The 21,768-nt window shown below is 38.6% G+C and overlaps 1 long non-coding RNA gene across 1 annotated transcript; it reads right to left on the bottom strand.

The window, feature by feature from the left end:
• Positions 1-1,688: 1,688 nt before the first annotated feature.
• On the bottom strand, positions 1,689-21,768 carry LOC140499425 (uncharacterized). Its single transcript, XR_011965441.1, has 2 exons — positions 19,745-21,768; positions 1,689-2,856 (listed from the first exon to the last, which is right to left on the bottom strand). It is a non-coding gene; the product is annotated as an uncharacterized lncRNA (long non-coding RNA).

The following is a 21,768-nucleotide window of genomic DNA, read 5'->3' on the forward strand; positions in this document are numbered from 1 at the left end:
CTCATACATATTCAAGAAGGGATTTTCCTTATTTCTTTCCTATCCAACAAAAATATCCAACTGAACTAGGTGTTCCTTGATAGGGTTCTGGGACATCTTGCCCCACAGTTCAATGCTCAATATTTGGAATCTTATGTGTTTGTTGCTTTCTAATTTACAGATTTGTTGTCATTATTCTAGCTAGAAATATACTTTTTCCCAATGGTCTATTATTAAAATTATGTAAAGCAGGGAACAAATTATGTTTCCAATATTGATAAGCATTATTAGAACTTAACATCCATAACTATTCTTTCAATAAACCATTCATTCTTTTAATTAACCCAGATACTTGTGGATAATATGGAATATCATATATCCATTTTATATTGTTTAATATACAATATCTCTTCATTTCATTACCTTTAAAATGTGACCCATTGTCACTTTGAGTCTGCATTAAGGCTCTATAATATGGATTTATGATATCTAGAGTTTTACAGGTGTTTTTCTGTTTCACATTCTTATAGGAAGAAGCCACTAGTGCACCTGAATAGGTGTCAACACAAGTACATATAAATTTGCATCCTCTATCTTGGGGTTGGAGTCCAACATAATCTGTTTGCCAAACTTGAACTGGGTCTTTTCCCCTTGATATCTCTCCAGTTACTACTTGAGGAACAGTTCAATCCTTTTCCAGGTGAAATATATGACATTTCTCTGCTACCTGTTTTAACAATGAATGTGAGAAATACCTCAATCTTGTGCCCACCACTGTGTGGCCTGGACCCCTAAATGACTGGTCAATTGACGGATCCATTTTGCTAGTATTGGATTGAGTAGCAGTCTTTCCTAGTTAATCATCATGTGCATTGTACTCAAAATTAATCTAGTCAGCAAGCTGGTATGCCTGCCAAAAGGGGTGAATGATAAGCTCATGACAATGTGATTGCCACTCGCAGGAAAATGTCATGCCACCATCATCAGTGCCTATGCTCCCACCATGACAAAGCCTGATGAGGTCAAAAAAAATTTATGAAGACCTAGAGACCCTTATTGTCAATGTGCCAAAAGAGGACAAGCTTATAATTCTGGGTGACTTTAATGCTAGAGTAGGCTCAGACTACCAGACTTGGTAGGGAGTAGTAGAGAGGAACGGAGTTGGAAACAGCAACAGCGATGGTAATTTACTGATGAAGACTTGTGCATCACATGACCTTCTCATCACCAACACTGTTTTCCATTTACCTAAACGCAATAAAACTTTATGGATGCACCCTTGCTGCAAACATTGGCATCTAATAGACTATGTGATTGTAAGGAGAAGAGACAGACAAGATGTGAGAGTGATGAAAGCAACATGTGGTGCAGAGTGCTAGACTGATCATAGACTTATCCTTTCCAAGCTAAATATTTGCATTCATTAAAAGTGCCACCCCCAAGGCAAAATGACTACCGAAAGAATTAATGTCAACAAATTAGAGCTCTTCTCTGAGCATAAACAGTTTGTTGGAACTTGAAGGAAAAGTTGAGCCAACACACAGTTGGCAACAGTGGAACAAAAAAGGAGTGGGCAGCTTTTAGGGATTTGGTGTACAGCACTACATTTGCTCATCTGGGTCAGAACACTCACAAACACTAACACTGGTTTGATGTAAATGATGGGGAAATTCAGAAGCTGCTAAATGAAAAACGAGAACTCCACAGGATTTACCAGCAGGATAGTTCATCCATCTCCAAGAAGGCAGCATTTAATTCCATCAAAAGTAAAGTACAAGCAAAGCTTAGAGAGATGCAGGATTCCTGGCTCAGTAAGAAGGTAGATGAAATTCAGTTTTATGCTGATGGTAACAATCCAAAGCGTTTTATGATTCCCTGAAAGCTATTTACCAAAAACCTATGGTGCATCAAAACTACTTAGTGCTGATGGAGCCACACTGATTAGTGATAAGGACACGATCCTAGAAAGATGGGCTGAACACTTCCATAGTGTTCTCAGCAGATCATCATTAGATCAGTGCGGAGGTGGTTGATCATTTACCTCAAGTGGAAGTCAATCCCTTCTTAGCTGAAGTTCCAACTGAAGAAGAGGTTTTGAGGGCCATTAGGCTCCTTTCATGTGGCAAAGCACCTGGTACCAATTGTATTCCAGCTGAGATTTACAAACTGGGGGACTATTGTTCATAAGAAAGCTGACTGAAATTTTCCAGGTTATATGGCAGGAGGAGATTATCCCCTAGGAGGATGCCTCCATTGTCCATCTCTATAAAGATAAAGGAAATAGATTGTCCTGCAACAATCGTAGGGGAGTCTCTCTCTTAGTTCTTACTAGTAAGAATCTTGCTAGAGTCCTCCTCAATAGGCTGATCCTTCACCTGAAAGATGGTCATCTACCTGAGAGTCAGTGTGGCTTCAGAAAGGACCAAGGAACAGTCAATATGGTGTTTGCTGCCTGACAGTTCCAGGAGAAATTCCAGGAGTAGAACAGAGGTCTATACACAACATTTGTAGATCCGACCAAGGCCTTTGACACTGTTAGTTGTGAGGGTTTATGGAAAATTATGTCAAAATTTGGTTGCCCAGAGAAGTTCATCAGTATTGTACATCAATTTCATAATGGTATGTTTGCCTGGGTTCTGGATAGTGGACAATGCTCTCGTGCCTTCCCAGGGCTGTGTGCTTGCTTCCATGCTTTTTAGAATGATGTTTTCAGTCATGTTGTCAAATGTTTTCAATGAGGATGAACACAGCATCAATGTCAGCTGCTGTACTGATAGTAAATTCTTCAATTTGAAAAGGTTACAAGCCAAGACCAAAGTGGAGGGAGTGTTGGTGCATGATTTTCTGATGACAGATGATTGTCACTCAATGCAGCCTCTGAAATTGAGATGCAACAAAATATGAATGAATTCTCTACTGCCTGTGCTAATTTTGGTCTAATAATGAACACCAAGAAAACACAGGTGCTCCATCAGCCAACACCACACCATCCATACATGGAACCATAGTTCACAACAAATGGAGAAGTTTTAAATATTGTGAATAAGTTCACTTACCTTGGTTGTATACTTTCCAGGAATGCACACATTGACAACAAGGTTGAAGCACACATTGCCAGAGCCAGCTCAGTGTTTGAGAGGCTCCAAAGAAAAGTATGGGAGAAAAGAGGTATTAGACTGACTACCAAAATAAAGGTCTATAAGAGCCATTGTGCTGACCTCATTGTTGCATGCCTGTAAAAAACATGGACAATCTACCAGCGCCATGCCAGGAAACTGAATAATTTCCATTTGAATTGTCTTATCAAGATTCTGAAGATCACCTGGCAGGATGAGGTACCAGACATGAAGATCCTTATTCAAACTAAACTGCCAAGCATTCAAACTATGCTTCAGAGAATACAACTCCAATCAAGTGGCCACGTTGTTTGAATGCAAAATGTATACTTGCCAAAAAGACTTTTTATGGAGAACTCACATGGGGCAGGAGATCATATGGTGGTCAGAAGCAATACAAGAAAATTCTCAAAGTCTCTCTCAAGAACTATGGATTTGATTGTGCTATACAGGACAGGACTGCCCAGCATGGCATGCCCACATCAGAAAAGGTGCTGTGCACTATGAGCAAAGCAGAATTGAGACAGCACAAAGTAAATGTAGGATGCACAAAATTGGAGTGTCCACCCCAAATGTTCACACTGACCATCTGTGCCCAGTCTGTGGTAGAGCATTCCAAGCTTGTATTGGTCTGATCAGCCACAGTCGGGCACACTGAAACTTGAGTTTATCATGGTGATGTCATTTTGGTCCTCTTCCAGAATGAACAACTAACCAACCAGCACTGTACTCACATTCTAGCATGCTGAGGGCCACGTGAGCATCTACAGTAAAAACTGACAAATTAGTAACCAAAGACATCCCATATATTTTCCATAATTCTTTGCCCCAGACTTGTTTACCATGAATTTCCCAATTTTGATTTTTCCACATGGCTATCCATGTAGCTAACCCATTTCTACTGCTCATGAATCAGTAAATAAATGACATTGTTGTCCCTGTTTTATTTTAATCACTTAAAGTACTGCCATAATCTAAAGTTCAGCTGGTAGTTCCTTCAGGGTCTTGAAAAACTGACTTTTGAAGAACAGGGTTGGTTTGTGGGGGCAAACTTTCCCTTCTAGGCAGAAGGTCTTTGAGTTTTCCTATCCCCAGTTGCTTGTCCTATGATCCTCTGTGGAGCCTAGAGGCCACCACAGGTGAACTCCTAAATCCATTTCTCTGGATTGATTCATGGTTCCTTCCTTCTCCAGGGCTGATGCCTCTGGGTCTCTGCTACTCTACGCCTTTGCCCCACCCCATTGACAGACTGAACTAGCTCAGAGGCTGGTGCCAGGCTTTGGGGCCCAAAAGCATAAAGTCATGATCTAGGACTCTTGGGGAAATTTCAGGTGTTTGCCTTTGCTACCAAGGAAGGCAAAGATTTCTCATACTTTGTCCTCAGAAAAAAGCCACCCTCCCATCATGGAACTTTCTCACCTTTAGATTTCAGGGTTGTTTGGTCTTCCTGGAGTTTGTTTAGGGCCTTGGAGAACTGAGGGACTTCAAAGGAAAGTGAGAACAAGGTTGGTCTTGGGGATGAATGCTGCTTCCAGAACAGAGGGTTTGTGGTCCCAGTTTCCACCCAGGGCCAGGGAATTGGAAGGGGCCTCATAGTCCATCTCTTTACTTGAACAGAAATCACTCTGCCACCTCTATTTCCAATAAATGGTCATCCCGTCTCTGGTGAAAGACGTCTGAAGGGCTTCTAAGGGTAGTCCATTTCAGTTTGGGACAACAAGATTTGTTAGGAGACTTTTCCTTATATCAAGTCTAAATTTGCTCCTATAATTTCTAGCTTGCATTACTGGTTGTCTTCTGGGGTCAAGCAGAATAAGTCTCTTCTCTCTCTTTTTGACAACTCTGCAGATGCTTGAAGACAACCCTTCATTTTCCTTTTCTCTTCAGCACATTAGATATCCCTACTTGCTTCAACTAAACCTCATGGGCATGAAACAAGGCCCTTCACTATCTTTGCTACTCTCTGAGATAGTTTCCAGAAAGACAATCAATGTCTTTCCTAAATGGTGGTACCCATATTGGAACATGATACTGAAGAGGTTTGACTGGGATAATACAATGGGACATTGCCTTTACCACCACTACCCCAACCCTGGACACTAGAGCTCTCTCAATGCAGCTTAAGAACATGTTCATTATTTTGGCTGTCATATCACACTGTTGATCCATACCCCACTAAATCTCCAGGTCTTTTTTTGAGAAGAGAAAGGGAGGGAGTCAGGAGGGACCTCCTCACAGGTCTTGGTGGTATGGCAAGGAGAATGGTGAAGTCATATCCCATGTGTCAATCCATTATCCCATGGGATGTCCCAGGGACTGGTAGAACAGAACGACCTGTCTTTGTCTTGTGGGCTCAGAGAGGAGATAGGACTTCCTCAAGGTCACACAGTTTCTCCATACCACCCCCTCCCCCAGTTCCCAGGTGCTGTCTCCTCAGTCTGGTGTTAATATTGGCATCCTGGCCTTCATGTTGACATGGAGCTGGCTCCCCTGTTCTCCCACAAACCCTCAGGGCTCTGACTGAGACCCATTCCTCCAGCATGATCCCAGTCAAACCTCATCAGTATCATGTTTCAATACGTGTACCACCATTTAGGAAAGACACTGATTGTCTTTCTGGAAACTCTCAGAGAGCAGCAAAGATAGTGAAGGGCCTTGGATGAGTCACGTTCCTTTCCAGAGACCCAAGGTTCCTCATCTGCAAACTGTATTGGTTGTGTGCTCTGTGATTCTGGAAGGTGTGGGAGGGGGTAGTGGTATCAGGAAATAAAAGAGAATCATGGCGTGAAGCTGAGAGGCAGTTGGGATCTTTGGGACCAGGACTCAGGAGAGTGATACAACATCTTAAGGACCTATTGGGTGATATACATACCACTGTGATACACACAGAACTCCTACAGCTTCTCCACATCCTGGGCTATCTCTTTGACCAGAGGAATCAAGACAATATGAGTGGTCACCTTTCTTACATGCCCCTTTCCCTGGCCCAACTTTCTTCCCCACCCCCATCCCAACAGTCATTGAGCCCTTTTCATTGGGTTTTCAGGTTAATGGTTTGAAGAATGGGTCCTGGAGTAAGAAGTAGGGCCCAGAGGGTCCTGGATGGAAGTATTGGGTGAGGAGATTCTTACACCAAGTTAGGAACAAGAATAGGAGTGTTCCCCATAGGGCCACAGAGATCAGCAGCACAAAGGTAAAGAGCAGTACACTCTTCCCACAGGTCTTCTGGCCAGGCAGCTTGGTGAATCTTGGGAACCAGGGGAAGAAGAAAGGAGGAAGAGGTGAAGGATGGGTTTAGGGAAGTAAGGCTCTGTTCTTCTCTTGTCTTAGTCTGGCACTGGGCTTTTATCTTGGCCATGGAAGGCCTGCCCTCAGCCTCTTTCCTCGAGTCTAAGACTCAGGGTTCCTTAGGCAGGTGATGGGATCCTGAGTGAGGTTGGCTGGCCAGGGGGGGCCCAATAGAAGGATTCCTTCAGGATAGAATTCAGTTCAGCCAGCATTTGCTAAGCTCCTACCTTGTCTCAAGAACTATGCTAGACCTTGAGGATATAGAAACAAAAATACAAATATGGTTCACAGATGAAGAAAGTGATTTGTTCAAGGTAATGTAAGTTTAAATGTCTGTCAGGGTAAGATTTGAACTCAAATACTCTGACTCCACTGGAAAAGATGCTGATGGTGAGAAAGACTGAAGGCAAAAGGAAAAGGGGATGGCAGAGAATGAGATGGCTAGACAGTGTCATGGAAACAATGAACATGAGCTTGGACAGACTTTGAGAGTCTGACATCAAATACCATACTCTATTGTATGACCCTGTCAACTCAGCCATGTGGTTCCATGCCCTTGAGTGGCAGAGATGCCCATTGTTGGACTGTTCCCTTAGTTATTGGCTCAGGGCAGGAAGGAACTCAGGGGTTCAGGTTGAAGATCTGCAGCGGCCACATACCTTCCTGCCCTTTTCAGTCTCCATTACTGGAGCCCCAATTGCTGGTCTTTCCAACTTCCCTGAGTCTGGCTCAACCCTAGTTCCCTAAATGCCATAATGATTCTCCCCTTCCCACTTCTTCCCTATTGCCTGCAATTCTGATCCTATCTTCATTGACTGACTCCCTCCTTGAACTCACTACTACCTTTAGAATTACTATTTAGCAATTACTATTTAGTAATTGTTTCTCTTTTACCCAGGAACCCTGAAGGTCTTCCCTTCCCAGTTTGATTTTTTTTTTTAATTAAAGGGGCCATCCTTTTAACTACTTAAAGAAGCCTATTCATTGAATGGGTGTATCTCACTCAAAGTGAGAATGTGATAAGACCTTAACCTGAAAGAACCAGGGTCTCACATTGCATCCTGGGCCATCTCCAGTCGTCTTGATGAATATCCAGCTACTAGACCCAGATGGCTCAGGAGAAAAAAGTGAGGCTGATGACCTTGCAGAACCCTCCCTCACTCAAATCATCATCATCTTGATGTCATGGTCCTCTTTGAGAATGAAGGACAAACACAAGTGCCATAAATTCTGCATATTGACTACTTCCACAAGTCTCAGTGCTTTCCAAAGTCTGCCAGGGGTTATAGGCTACCACTTTCCAATGTCTTTTATGGCCTAAATATTTTGCAGTTCCATAAATAAACTATTCATGTTTCTTTTGTTCTTCAGTTAATCTATCATATTCCTCATTCTATTTTACCAACGCTTATACCAACTGTTGCTTTAGTTAAGGGGATATAACATTTCCCTCAGTAGTTATGTGTACTACAGATTCATGTAAAGCAGAAACTTCACTTTTGACTGTTTTAGATCTGTTTTGAAAGTATCATTTCCATTTAATTTTGCTCACCTTTTGTGCATGTTCAATTTTGTGGGAAGCTGGGGTACTCATTACTTGGGTCACAATTGGGATTCCAGGCCTTAATATTACTTTATGGCCCAGAGTCAATTGTTCAGTCTCTACCAAGGGCCAGCATGCAGCTAACGACTGCTTTTCAAAAGGGATATAATGAACTCCAGATGAAGGGAATTTCCTAGACCAAAATCCTAAGGGTATATTTCAACTTTTCTGGTTTTGCCATAAACTCCAGTTTGCATATTCATCCTGTACAGTCACTTGTAATTCCACTAGGCCAATTTGCATAGGCCATAAATCTAGGGGCAACTGTAGAGCAGCCTTGGCTTCTTCAAAAGCTTTACTCTGCTCAAGTCCCTAGTAAAATTCATATTTCTTCCTAGTAACCTTATATAAGGGTTTCAGAATCTGCCCTAAATGTGTTATGTGATGCTTCCAACATCCAAATAATTCTATAAACTTTTGAACCTCCTTCTTATTGGTAAAGATAGAAAAATCTTGAATCTTTTGTCAGGCTTGTGGGAGAATCTCCCACAGCCCCTTATTCCATTGTATGCCTAAGAATTTTCCTGTATGAGCTGGTCCTTGAATCCCTGAAGGTTACCTTTCCACCCTTTGCTTTTCATATGCTGAATTAAAAGCATCAAACTCCTCCACTTCTACATTTTTTCCCCTGTATAATATCACCTATGTAATGGTGTATACCAGGCAGTTCTAATTCATCCAAATGCTCAGTCACAATTCTATGACAAATAGTAGGGCTATGGGATAGGATAGGCAAAGGAAAAGGATATCCTTGTGGCAAGCATGTGAAAGTATATTGTCTGCCCTGCCAAGTGAAAGCAAACTTTGTTTGTCCCATTGTTTAGAATCTATTGGGATAGCAAAGAAAGCATTTGGTCAAATTAATAACTATGTACCAAATCCCATCATATTTCTGGATCCTTTCTATCTGGAACAGCAGCAGACCGGGGGAGTCACTTTACTCAGTTGTCTATAATTCACCGTCATTCTCCACATCCCATCTGACTTTCATACTGGCCAGACAGGATTGTTCTAGTGAGTGATTGTAGGGACTAACACTCCTGCCTCAATATACTCCTTTATAGTATTGGTAATTTCATCTTGTCCACCTGGCATGTGATATTGTTTTAAAGGAATTACTTCAGAAGGTTCAAGTAAAGTGACTGGGTCCATTTTTATTTTACCCACTAGAATTGCATTAATTCCTATCTTCCTTACTGCAAATTGGTATCTCCCTTCAGGCAAATTTAGTCATACCTCTCAATATATGTATCCCAGTGATGTATTCAAGAACAGGTACAATTATCACTGTATATCCTTTCTTAGGTAATTGCCCAATTTTCATCATTAGTTTAACTTGTCTGGCTGGTATTTCAGCTCCAATTCCAGTGATGGTAATAGGGGTTCCATGTTTAATTTTATCAGGGTTTCCATATATAAGGGAGGCCTTAACCCAGTCTCTATTAATGCCCTATCTACAGTGGTCAATTCATTTTTCCAATTTATGGTTAAATTGATATGGGGTCTGTAATTCTGACTGTGTACTTTTTTAATCTAAACAAAGGCTTGGCCAATTATCTATCCTCCTTGCAGGTGTGACAAATTTGGATACAATGATTCAGGAGAGTTTGTAGTTCTTATTTTCCTATCTGTCTAATATTTCCCTATTCTGTCCCTTTTCCCAGTACATCTTACATAGTTCATTAGTTAGAATACCATCTATTCTTCCATAATCTATCCCTGCTCTCAATAAAGGAGTAAACATTTCTCTCCTTGTTAATCTATTCTGACTTTGAATCCATGGGCTATTTGCTCTTCTCTCTTGAGGAAATTTATCTTTTCCCCATTCCCCTAAGTCACCTAACTATGCAATCTTATCTAGCACCTCTCAAAGAAGTGCCCTATTTTCCCAATTACTAAAGTCAGAAATATGTGTTTATAAGCCAGAGGAGCAGTCTTCACTATTATATTTCTATGAGAAACCGTTAAAGGAGTACTGTGATATGCATCTGCATCTCCCACCATTATTGCAGTTTTCATTACCTCTTCCTTTAAGTCTCATACATTCTCTAAGTGAATGGTCTCTCTCCACTAGGCCATATAGTCATTGGGCAATGTTTTTTGCAGCCCTCCACAGCTAAAGTTAACAAATTACTTCCATTGTTACCTCCTTGAATATGGAAATCCCTAAAACCTTGTTGTCTAAAGAGATTATAATATCTATGAATTTCAAATAATCTATGTTAACTATCCATACTCCTCAAGCCCCTTTGTCACTGATTGTCATCATCCAAGATACTAATGATTTTCCCATTTTTTTGAACCCTCAGGTACTTCCTTAAACACTGTGTACTCCCCCGCTACTTTTCCTGCTTCCTTCATACTATTGGACTACATCCACATTTCCAGAAACTTCCTCTTCTAAATTTGTGTCATATTCCTCCCCAATATCTTCCTCACAGGTGTCCAGATCCTAATCAGGCCCTACATCTGCATGGGTTGCATGAACCTTCCTCTTGTTAATTTTTCTCTTCTTTTTCCAAGCTAAATTTACAGCTATCTTTTCTACTACCACCTGATATTTTCTAGCTTATTCTAAAGGAAAGTTCTGATGCTATGGCATAGAAAGCTTCTCATGCAAATCAGCTAACTCCTTTTCCACCAGAACCTTTTCCTCCAGCAATTTGTCCCTACTTTTACATATGATATAATAACTTGTTAGCAACACTCATCCTCTTCTACCATAGCCCTGCCACTTCTTTCCCTGGTTCTACTGGTATTCCTTGCAAACATCTTTCTAAATCTCTGCGTTCTCCCTTCTGTAGCCTGGGTTCCCAGTTTTCACAAAGTCTTGTGGTTTTAGCCCATTCTCTCACCAGGGAGAAATAAGGTAAATCCTCCCATCCCAGGATTCCCATTTCCTTCCCTAGAGCCTTCCTGTCTCCAAGTAGAGGTTTCATATTTTGCAATCCCACCCTCATCACCAAATGTAATATAAATATGACACCCTTAGCAGCTACTATGAATATGCATACATATTTCCAGGGTAGATTCACAAAATATAATAAATCCTCTTCCTCAAAGGTAAAACCAAAATATTTATTTAGAACATCATTATTAAGATACCAGCTGGTAAGATTTAGCAAGGTACTCATCACCAATCCAGACGGTACTAACTTCTTAAGCATTTTTTCTGTTAGGCCTCCCCACAAACAAGTTCCCTAGGCAAAATTCCTCACTCTGCCTGCTCATGATCACTTTTCTCACCCCAAAATTCTGTATCAGTTAACCTTTCATTGGGCAAGCTCCTCCTACAATGGGTGGCCATGTGACTCAGGATGTATCACTGCTGTGAGCTGGGCCAGAGCTCAAAGTAGGTCACATAGACCTATGAATGAACTGGGAAGATCTTCATATTCCATTAACATTACAGGGCACCTCCCTCTTCCTCCTCCTCCCCCAAAACATGGAGTAGCAATGTGACCATAATATTTGCAGTTCACTTCTTCAAGACCACAACTCTGGGGGAGGCCATAAGAAATTACCTTGGACAAACCGGGAAGAATATGACTGTATTTTTTAGTTTTATTTCTTTTGCAGGTGCTTGTTCTGGTAGCTGGAGTATTGAAAAATAGACATCCAGGGAACTGTGTGAAGATGGCTGAATAAGGCAGGCAATTACCTAGTTCTCTAAAATTCCACGTCAAATAACCTAAAATAACACCTCAAAGTGAATTTTAGAGTGGCAGAAATAATTAAAAGTCAGGGTAAAACAACTGTCTAACCCAAGACAACTAGGGAGGATATTAGGAAATATCTGACCTTCTAGGGTGGGAGTCTGGCCTGCTTGACCTGCAGATACCTCGAGAAAGATACCATAACTCAACAGCTATGTCAGTGGCAGTGTCAGCTTTGGGAGTTTTCACTCCACTGACATTGTGGGGGTTGGGTGGCTGATGAGGGGAAGATTATGGGGGGCCTTCCACTGGTACTAGACATGGGGCTCAGGTACACTGACCAGAAATGGTCCCAAGCTATGGCTGTGGACAAGAAGAAGCAAGAACTCAGTGAAGAGTATGGTCAGAAGGGGTCCTGCTTGTTGTGGTCACCTGCAGGAGAGTGGAGTCTCTTGTTTCACTTCTAGGGCAGCAGGGTGACCTAATGCTTTTGACCACCAGAGGGACCAAAAGGAACAAGAAAGTGTGTGGTGAAAGCGCTATTGGTCAAGGTTCAAGGTGGAGAGGAGTACCTGAGGTCATTTATAAGCCAAATTGTGAGAGCGGTTTGGAACTATGCCCAAAGGGCTACAAAAATGTGCATACCCTTTGACCCAGCGATATCGCTACTAGGACTGTATCCCCAAGAGATCATAAAAATGGGAAAGGGTCCCATATGTACAAAGATATTTATAGCAGCACTCTTTGTAGTTGCCAAAAACTGGAAATCAAGGGGATGCCCTTCAATTGGGGAATGGCTGAATAAATTATGGTATATGAATGTAATGGAGTACTATTGTGCCATAAGAAATGATGAACAAGAAGACTTCAGAGAGGCCTGGAAGGACTTATATGATCTGATGCTGAGCGAAAGGAGCAGAACTAGGAGAACTTTGTGCACAGCAATGACCACAGTATGCAAGAGTTTTTTCTGGTAGAGACTTGGAACTTTGTAACAACGCAAGAACTTAAAAAAAAAAATTTCCCCATGGTCTTCTAAGGCAAAATGCCTTCCACACTCAGAGAAAGAACTATGGAATTCATTCACAGAATGTAGCAGATCATTTGCGTGCGTGTGTGTGTGTACTATGTTTTGATTTGTTATATGATTTCTTCAGTTTATTTAAGTTCATCTACACAGCATGAATATAGTGAAAACATATTTAATAGGAAAGTATATGTAGATCCTATATAGAATTGTGTACCATCTTGGGGAGGGACGGGGGTAGTAGGGGGTAGGTGGGGGGGAAATCTAAGTTTTATGGTAGCGATTGTAGAACATTAAAAAAGTTAATCAATTAAAAAAAAAACACCTTAACTTTCCCATCAATGCCAAATTTTACCCGAGGTTACCTGCCTCTAGGAAACTCAGACTAAAATTATTTTCCCAAAAAAAAAAAATTGAATGGGAATAGAAAGGAATATACCTTTTTCTCAGTGGTACATGGCACATATACAAAAATTGACCATGTACATAAAAACCTCACAATCCAGTGAAGAAAAGCAGAGACAATCAATGCATCCTTCTCAGATCATAATGCAATAAAAATTATATGTAATAAAAGGCCATGGAAAGATAAACCAAAAATCAATTGGAAACTAAATAATCTAATCATAAAGAAGGAGTGGGTTAAAGAAGAAATCATAGAAACAATCAACAGCTTCATTCAAGAGAATGACAATAATGAGACAATCTACCAAATCTTATGGGATACTGCAAAAGGAGTTCTTAGGGGAAGTTTTATATCTTTGAATGCCTACATAAATAAAATAGAGAAAGAGGAGATCAATGATTTGGACATGCAGCTGAAAAAGCTAGAAAAAGAATAAATTGAAAATCTCCAAGTAAATACCAAATTAGAAATACTGAAAACCAAAGGAGAGATTAATAAAATTGAAATTAAGAAAACTATTGAATTAATAAATAAAACCAATAGTTGGTTTTATAAAAAAACTAATAAAATTGATAAACCTTTGGTCAATTTGATTTAAAAAAAAGAAAGAAAAAAATCAAATTACTAATGTCAAAAATGAAAGGGGTGAACTCACCTCCAATAAGGAGGAAGTTAAAACAATAATTAGAAATTACTTTGCCCAACTTTATGCCCACAAATTTGATAATCTAAATGAGATGGATGAGTATTTTAAAAAATAGAAATTGCCCAGATTAACAGAAGAGGAAGTTGAATTACTTAAACAACCCCAACTCAGAAAAAGAAATTGAACAAGCCATCAATGAACTCCCTAGGAAAAAATCTCCAAGGTCAGATGGATTTACAAGTGAATTCTATCAAACATTTAAAGAACAGTTAATTCCAATACTACATAGACTATTTTTGAAAATTGGGGAAGGAGTCCCCCCAAGTTCTTTCTATGACACAAATATGGTTTTGATACCTAAACCAAGAAGAGACAAAACAGAGAAAGAAAATTATAGACCAATTTCTCTAATGAATATAGATGCAAAAATTTTAAATAAGATTTTAGCAAAATGAATACAACATCTTATCACGAGAATAATACATTATGATCAGGTAGGATTCATACCAGGAATTCATAGCAGGGCTGGTTCAATATTAGGAAAACTATTAGCATTATCAATCATATCAACCACAAAACTAACAAAAATCACATGGGTATCTCAATAGATGCAGTAAAAGCTTTTGACAAAATACAACACCCATTCCTATTAAAAACACTAGAGAACATAGGAATAAAGGGAACTTTCCACAAAATAATAAGCAGTATCTACCTAAAACCTTCAGCAAGCATTATATGCAACGGAGATAAGCTAGATGCATTTCCAATAAGATCAGGGGAACAAGGATGTCCATTATCACCACTCTTATTCAATATGCTACTAGAATTGTCAGCTGTAGCAATTAGACAAGATAAAGAAATTGAAGAAATAAGAATAGGCAAAGAAGAAACCAAGTTATCACTCTTTGCAGATGATATGATGATATACTTAGAGAATCCCAGAGATTCAAGTAAAAAACTACTTGAAATAATAAACAACTTTGGCAAAGTTGCAGGTTACAAAATAAACCCGCACAAATCTGCATTCCTATATACTAACAACAAAGTCCAAGAGCAAGAGATAGAAAGAGAAATCCCATTTAAAGCTAGGGTAGACAGTATAAAATACTTGGGAGTTTACCTGCCAAAACAAACCCAGGGACTATATGAACACAATTACAAGACACTTTTTGCACAAATAAAGTCAGATTTAAGTAAGTGGAAAAACATTAGTTGCTCATGGGTAGGCCGTGCTAATATAATAAAAATGACAATTCTACCTAAATTAATTTACTTATTTAGTACCATACCAATTAAACTATCAGATAATTCTTTTCTACAGCTGGATAAAATAATATCAAAATTCATCTGGAAGAACAAACGGTCCAAAGGGACCAATATCAAAGGGACTAATGAAAAGAAATGCTAGGGAAGGTAGCCTAGCGCTACCAGATCTCAAATTGTATTATAAAGCAGCAATTATATCAAAACTACTTGGTACTGGCTAAGAAATAGAAGGGTAGACAAGTGGAATAGACTAGGCACTCAAGACACAGTAGGCAAGGATTATAGCAACCTCCTGTTTGATAAACCTAAGGACCCCAGCTTCTGGGATAAGAATTCACTGTTCGACAAAAATTGCTGGGAAAACTGGATAACAGTATAGCAGAAACTAGGCATAGACCCATGTCTGACACCCTACACAAAAATAAAGTCCAAATGGATACACGATCTAGGTATAAAGATTGATACCATGGACAAACTGGAGGAGCAAGGAATAGTGTATTTATCAGATTTATGGAGAAGGGAAGAATTTTTTACTAAAGAAGAGATAAAAAGCATTATGAAATGCAAGATGGATAATTTTGATTACATTACACTGAAAAGTTTTTGCACAACCGAACCCAATGCAACCAAAATTTGGAGGGAGGTAGTAAATTGGGAAAGAATTTTTACAGCTAATCTCGGGGATAAAGACCTCATTTCTAGAATATATAGAGAAGTGAGTCAAATGTACAACAATACAAGTCATTCCCCAATTGAAAAATGGTCAAAGGATATGAACAGGCAATTTTCAGAGGAAGAAATTAAAAATATCTATAATCATATGAAAAAATGCTCTAAATCACTTTTGATTAGAGAGATGCAAATCAAAACAACTCTGAGGTACCACATCACACCTATTAGATTGGCAAACATGACAGAATAGGAAAATGATAAATGCTGGAGAGGATGTGGGAGAGGATGAAACACTAATTCATTGTTGGTGGAGCTGTGAGCTGATCCAATCATTCTGGAGAGTAGTTTGGAACTATGTCCAAAGAGCTACAAAAATGTGCATACCCTTTGACCCAGCTTCTAGGGCTGTATTCCCAAGAGATCATAAAAATGGGAAAGGGTCCCACATGTACAAAAATATTTATAGCAACACTCTTTGTAGTTGCCAAAAACTGGAAATCAAGGGGATGCCCATCAGTTGAGGAATGGCTGAATAAGTTGTGGTATATGAATGTAATGGAATACTATTGCACCATAAGAAATGATGAACAAGAAGACTTCAGAGAGGCCTGGAAGGACTTATATGATCTGATGCTGAGTGAAAGGAGCAGAACCAGGAGAACTTTGTGCACAGCAATGACCACAGTATGCAAGAGTTTTTTCTGGTAGACTTGGAACTTCGTAACAACACAAGAACTTAAAAAAAAAAATTTCCCCATGGTCTTCTAAGGCAAAATGCCTTCCACACTCAGAGAAAGAACTATGGAATTCATTCACAGAATGTAGCAGATCATTTGTGTGTGTGTGTGTGTGTGTGTGTGTGTGTGTGTGTATTATGTTTTGATTTGTTATATGATTTCTTCCATTTATTTAAGTTCATCTACACAGCATGACTATAGTGAAAACGTATTCAATAGGAAAGTATGTGTAGACCCTATATAGAATTGTATGCCGTCTTGGGGAGGAAAGGGGGTGGTGGGGGGTAGGTAGGAGGGATAAAAAAATCTAAGTTTTATGGTAGTGATTGTAGAACATTAAAAATAAATAAAGAAATTAAGAATGTTATCCTTGCTAGGATAGTTTGAAAGAGTATATATAGATATGTTTTAAATAAAATTCCAAGAGGCAAAGTTCCAAATATGAAAGAATCCAATTCTTAATTTATTCCATTAAGAATCAATAAATTGAGGTCAATGATCTCTCTCAGCAATTAAAAATGAAAAGGGACTGTCTGGGCCATCTTAAATCTGGTGTTCTTCTTCTAACAGAGACTTCCCTGACCATCAAAAAGCAACCCAGATTAATGCTCATTTAAAGAGGAATTGGACTAAGAGCTCTCAACTCCTCCCACTGACTTCATCTTTGAAGGGGAAGGTCAGCTGAGGAAAGAAGCCTGGTCATGAGATTCAGAAGCCTCCACCAATCGAGGCATGCAAAACCACTCCATTCTGGCTTAGTTTCTCCTTCATGAGCCAGACCACGCCACACTCTGATGAAGGGAACAAGGTCACACGAGTAGCTCTTGGTAGCACTGACGAGCTTAATTTAGTTTCTGTTTACAGAGCAGAAAGAAAGGCTCAGCTTCTCCCTTGGGAGAGGCAGGAATGGGATAACATTCCTCAGCTGGTATGGCCCAGGTTGGGTTTTTTCTATTAGCTAATGTAATACATGGCCTTTTGAACAGAGAAGGGAATATTACAAAATAACATTAATAAACAAATGATACAGCATTAAAATGAATTTTCCTCATTTCCCCTTCACTGAGATACAGTCTCCTCTATGAATCAGTTTGACCAACAGCATTGAAAGGAGTTGTTGGAAATGGGCTCCTTTTGCAAGCAAGTCTTACAGAGAACAAAGACACAAGGGGAAGGACTGAAAAAGTAGGGTAACTCTCTTCCACTGTCCATTTCATCAGGGCTTTTTCATCTCATGCAGCTATCTGGTTTCTGAGAATATCTCCCATTGCAATTATCTAGTGTTTTGGAAATCCCTGCTCTTAGGCTTTCGGGAAAGACAGGTTCTCAGAATAGCTTCCTCTAGCAGATCTGCTTCTCCAGTTCAGGTCACTTGTAGAGATTCCCCTTTTTATTAAATTCACTAACTAAACAGGTCTCCATGCAACTGAATTCAGTCATTTTAATTCTGCTTTGCCAATACCCAGGTCATGTCATAAGAATTAGCTCAAACCTTATAGCTCTAATAAGAATATCAAATTAGAGAATTTTCATTTTTCCACACTCCTTGTTGCTCCTATCATTCTCTAAACCAGGTACTTGATTTAGAGACTGCCAACAACAAGCTGAAGGGAGATTCTATGAGGATATGACTTGTAGAATGAGCCCTTCTGGTTATGAATTTGTTATTTACCAATATAGTTAAGTTTTTAAACTGACAATAACTCCACCATCATTTAACTTCTGGAATCAATCTTAACTCCACCATCATTTAACTTCTGGAATCAATCTATTTCATCCTTCCCCTTGGATTTCAGTCCCAGAAAGGGGAGAAACTTCAGCTTATTGCCTATAATTTTCTTGTGATTTAAATGAGCAAATTGTTACATTGATACATTCAGGAAATTTAAATGACAGCTGAGAGATCATAAAGTTTTACAATTTGTTATTAAAATATGCTCAAGGCTTTTGTATCCCATTAGAAAGATATGTATATTTGACATATATAATCACCTGATGCTATTATTTTTCTCAAAAAATTTCACTGTAGCTATTAATTTGAGGTATCTCCTCTAGTTATTTAGTCCAGCTGCTCATTTGCTCTTTAGGAGGATGAGACACTGCCAAGGACCTAGTCCTATATTTGAGCAGATAGCTAACAACACCCTTTTTCAAAATTTTAATTTAATTTTCATAAAAATTTATTTTTAGTTTTCAACATTCTCTTCTACAAGGTTTTGAGTTCCAAATTTTTCCACATCTCTCTTCTCCTCCCACCACAAGATGGCATACATTCTGATCACCCCTTCCCCCAATCTGCCCTCCCCTCTATCATTCATCCACTTTCCCTTTTCCTTCTATGTTCCTGTAGCTCAAGATAGATTTCTATAGCACATTATTTGTATATCTTATTTCCCAAACAACAACCTTTCTAAGTAAGTGACTTCTATGCCTAAATTCACTAGTCACACAAATCAATTTACCCAAAACATGCTTATTTTACTTCAATTATAACAAACAGTTATAGGGTACAGGAATAGATTAAGTAAATAACTTCAGATGGTATCAAATGATACCCTTCAGGTCATGCTCCACACACAGGTGTTACTCCGATATTAAATAATACATCTAAGTAAACTGGATTTCCTTTTAGTGTAGCACAAAATAGTCCACAAACTTCTCTCTTCTAAGAAAAATGGTGGCACTGAAATTCTTTTTCTTTTTGACATAAAACAGAAAATTTTTCTGATTTGATCTCACCAAATAGTAAAATTACATCCCAATTACACAAATTCTTGCACCATTGTCTAATTATTCCTACATCCTTTTGAAGGAATGAGATACTTCAGGAACTTAATTTTATTCTTATGACAGTTCAAGCACCAATTTACTCTTGTTTTGGTTACGGAATGACTAGAAATTGAGATAGAAAACAGTAAGATCATTCTCACTTGCAACTTAAGGAAATTTGGATGTCTTAGTATTACTCTAATAACTAACAGATTCAGTATTGCAAATGACAAATTTCCACTGTTTGTCTGCCCTGATAACAGAAATTTCAAATGAGAGATAGAAACAGGGACATGGTTATGACAGCCCAGGCACAAGCCCAAAGACACAGAATGCCTCAACACAAGTGGTATCAGGATAAAGCAACCTTGGCTCTGTTTGATTCTAGATAAGATTCACATTTAAGTTTCTGACAAAGTCCCACTTCATTTACAGGGTGCTACATGCAGATTCAGGATTTAACCATGTGGGAAACATTCCTGTTCAAAAGAAAGTAATATAATGGGGAAACTGAGTCAAGAAGATTCTACTTTCAGTCATGCCAAGGTTGTCCTCTCAACTTTCCCATAGACATCCTACCTGTAATAGTTCTCAGACGGCAATCCTTTTAGGCAGCCCATGGCAACTCCCATCAACTACTGGCCTCATGACAATGAAGGAAATCATACCTGAAATCAAAACTCAGAATAATATCAGATTACAGTCCCATGAGATTTCACCTCAAATAGGAAGTTTCACTAAACACATGTTAGGGTTAGGTTATTATTTTTTTCATTTTACAATAAGTTTATCAGGTCTTTACAAATTTACTGAACTCATCCTGGTGTAAAAGCAATCAATAAAATAATTATAATCTGTAATTTCACATAGACAATTGATGTTTACTCAAATACCCACAAAAATAAAATTGGCCAATTGCTGTAAACCTCCAGACCAGTAGATATCCATCTCTTAAGATATATGAACCTCTGTAACAAAATGAAATGTCTAAGACCAGGGTCTGGTAAGACTAAGCTGGTGAAAAATGTTACTTTAGTACAGACACTCCAGATATAACTTCATAATTCACCGTAAAGAGTCTTAGACTACAAACAAATTTCTAATTGCTCTTCCCTGTTATCAAGGAGAGTTGCAATGGGGGAGGGGATTCAGTTTTCTCCACAGAACTGACCCTGCTCAGGTAGACTACCTGGCAGATTTACAAATAAGGAGATTTATACAAGGTCTTTCTCCCTCTCACATTCTCTTTTCATAAAGTGAGCAAGTAGTATTCTTCCCTCTTAAAAATATGCCTGATTAAATACTTCATAGGTTTTAACCTTTTCTTAGTAACCTTAACAACCAATAATTTCACAATTGTTATAAGTGATAACTGAATAATTTCAGATAAAACTTTATCCTTACTACAGGAACCTAGAAGTTTCCAGTTTCTTAAATTAAAGTACTTCAGAATGTTACATATAATGTAAGTTTTCAAGCTTTATTTCTTTTCACTTTTTTTCAAAATTCTAACATCCAGATTAAAGAGAAGCTGCTTTCCTAACAATATATTTCATACAACAGTTTACCAAAATTCACAGTATCATAATATTATGGATGTGAAACACAAAACAAAATCCATTACCAGTCAGATGACCTCAATTCAGTTAAATGCATTTCCAAATTACCTTACACAAAAAATCATTCATCCTATTCCACGTGGCTTTAATATAGTTAAACAAATTTTTTTGGAACTTACTTCCTTTACATAAGCTAATTTATAACGTGAGGTGATTTGTAAACTTTCTCATTATAACTATAGGCATGAACCTCTGAATCTGGAAGCTCTCAGGTTTAAGCATTATAGGACCTATCACCAGAACAGCTAAAATAAACTTATAGCCATGTCAAGGCTCAAACATCTGATCAGAAAAAAAAACAAATAAATTTTTGAAAACATTATAATCTTAATAAAATGAAATATACTTGAGAAAAATAGAAGTTTTTAGACAACTCTTTAACAACTAAGTTTATAATCTAACAGTATCTGAAGTACAAGAGAAGTCATGTTCCTTTGGAATAAATGTATTCAATTTTACATTAATAATACTAGGAAATACATAGAAAGCTTTACCAATTTAAATTCACAACTATCATTATTGGGTAAGCTCAAAGTACGCTGGGCTAAATATCATAAGCCGTTGCTTTTAAGATCTCTTACTCTAAGATTCTAGGTGGAAGAGTGATTTTTTGGCACAGGCAGAAAACTCTAAGGAGTTTCATCAGTTGCTAGTGGAGTGGCCCTAATTACTTAGGCAGAAATCCTTGAGAATTTTCACTGAAAGAGTTAATAAAATAATTCTCAATTTGCACCATATAAATTTGCACCACTATATATCATAGTCATAACTAAAACAGAATAGGGCACTGAAGGTCACAATAGCTAAAATAGTGCTTGATATAAAATATATGGCAACGAGGGATGCTAAGCACTCTATAACCAGAGTCCTTAGAAGTGGTCCTGAACAGTCATTTGGACTAACAGATGTTTCTCTGTCACTTGTAGCCAACTAAGAAGTTAGGCAATATGATGTAATGAGTAGGGATGTGGATTGAATTTTTTT

Source organism: Notamacropus eugenii, chromosome 4 (genome assembly GCF_028372415.1).
Source record: "Notamacropus eugenii isolate mMacEug1 chromosome 4, mMacEug1.pri_v2, whole genome shotgun sequence".
NCBI classification, from domain to species: domain Eukaryota; kingdom Metazoa; phylum Chordata; class Mammalia; order Diprotodontia; family Macropodidae; genus Notamacropus; species Notamacropus eugenii.